Here is a 2,406-nt window from a genome sequence, read left to right on the forward strand (position 1 = left end):
TTGATGAAAGAGGGGAAGGCCTTCAACGAGATGGATTGACATGGTGGCTGTGACAACGGGCTCAAGTATAGAAAGGATCATGGAGCTGATGTGGGATTGGGCGGTGTTTCTTTCTGCTGTGCATGCAGTCATTATGAGTCTGAAACAACTCGATGGCACCTAACAACAACATTATAAATACATGCTCTTACATGTAATATTCATGGTCTAACTCTCACTGCCATCAAGTTGGATCCAACTCATAGTGACTCCTCCTTGGGTTTCCCAGGCAGTATCACTAAGGAAGTAAATTGCCCAATCTTCCTTCTGAGGAGTGGCTGGTGGATTTGAACCGCCAGTCTTCTGGTTAGCAGTCAAATGTCTTAGGCACTACACCACCAAAGCTCCTAATATTCATGGTAAACAGCAAGAAAACAAACAAAAAGCAAAAAACATACACAAACAGAAAAGAGAAGGGAACCAAAAAGTCTCATCACAGTAGACCAACAAAATATAAAATCAAGCAGTAGTAAAGGACAAAGACAAAGCAAGATTGAAAGAAAAAAAAAAAAAGAAAGAAAGAAAGAAAGCATTGCCATCTAGTCAATTCTGACTCATAGAGACACCCATTGGGTTTCCAAGGCAGTAAATCTTTATGGAGGTAGATTGCCTCATCTTCCTCTCATGGAATGACTAGGGGGTTTGAACCACTGACCTTCTGGTTAGCAGCCAAATGCCTTACCCACTGTAATATTTACTTTGTGCTGTTCTAATAGAAAATGCCACAATGGGTGGCTTTAAACACAGGGATTTCTTTTCTTACAATTTTGGAGGCAAGAAGTCCAAGTTCAAAGTGCCAAGCTCTAGGGGCTGGGTGAAAGCCCCTCGACCTTGGGCTTCAGCTCTTCCTCTTGTTCCCAGCCCACCAGAGCTAGAGGTGTCTCTTCACTCAGGCAGCTGCTAGCTGAGGGTAACATACTCAAGGTCAACACATAAAATGGCACAGTCCCAAGATTACCACATAACATGGCAGGCCACTAATTCAAGTCCAGAGACAGTCCCAAGATTGGCAGGAAATATGGCAGGCTGCTAAAAGAAGACTTGGTTATATGCAGGGTCCAAGTGTTCCATAAAGCTGCATACCATTCCCAAAGCTTCTGTTTACATACTGGAAGCAGACCACATCCCTAAAGCAGCTACTAACTGTTTGCAGCAGATTCTACCATGGAGTTGATTGCCATCAAGGGGAATAACTACAACCAGCTGCCCAGCCACTCAAAACCTGGTTCAGCCAAGCTGACACATAACCTTAACTACCACACCCACAATGCCACCAGTGTTCCTTAAAGAAGGATTGTTGCTATTATTGTTAGGTGCCATTGAGTCAGCTTCCACTCATAGTGACACTATGTACAACAGAAAGAAATGCTACCTGGTCCTCTGACTGCCTCACAATCCTTGCTATATCTGAACCCATTGTTGCAGCCACTGTGTCAATCCATCTCATTGAGAGCCTTCCCCTTTTTTGATGACCTCCACTTTACCAAGCCTGGTATCTTTCTCCAGGGAATGGTTCCTTCTAAAAACATGACCTAGATAGGTGAGATGAAGTCTGGCCATTCTTGCTTCCAAGGAACATTCCAGCTGCACTTCTCCCAGGACAGATTTGTTAGTTCTTCTGGCAGTCCATGGTACTTTCAGTATTATACACCAACACCTCAAAAGCATCAACTTTTCTTCAATCTTCCTTGTTCATTGTTCAGCTTTTACATGCATATGAGATGACTGAAAATACCATGGCTTGGGTTAGGCACAACCTAGTCTTCAAAGAGGCATCTTTTATGTATTTCATTGTGCCAGTTGAGTCTGGTGTCCCCTAGTACTATGGTCCTAAGTTGGTAGATCCATTGGATCTCTCTGCACAGTGTCTGGGTGTCTGTGAGGGATTTCTCTATATCTGTCTTCTGTTGTTTCTGTAAGTATTGCAGATATTTTTCATCACTGGTACCTGTGCAAGATTAGCTTCAGCTGAATCTATCCTTGGTCTAGAGTACAATCCTGTTCACTGACCCCCCATCTGATCTTCTCAGATGTTTGTGTGTTTATCTGTAAAACAAACACCTGGTGTTTGGTGTTAATGGTAATGCAGTATTGTGGATATACTGGTATTAGCCTCTGTTGTTTATATCTTATGTGCACAATGTGGTATCCTCCCTTTCCCTAATGTTATCATGGTGGTCACATACTCTTTCCATACCATCCTTCCCTTACCCACCTCAGCGTGTGGCCCCCAACTAACCTGAAATTAATCCCTCCCCATCCCTCCCCACCCCAGTAACCTACAGAGTGAGTTCCCTTCCTTAAGCAAACCCTTCTTTGTCTTTTTACAGTAATGGGCTCATACAATATTTGTCCTTCTGTGATTGA

Source organism: Orycteropus afer, unplaced genomic scaffold (assembly GCF_000298275.1).
Source record: "Orycteropus afer afer isolate SDZICR_OR568_19922 unplaced genomic scaffold, OryAfe1.0 scaffold00306, whole genome shotgun sequence".
In the NCBI taxonomy this organism is placed as follows: Eukaryota; Metazoa; Chordata; class Mammalia; order Tubulidentata; family Orycteropodidae; genus Orycteropus; species Orycteropus afer.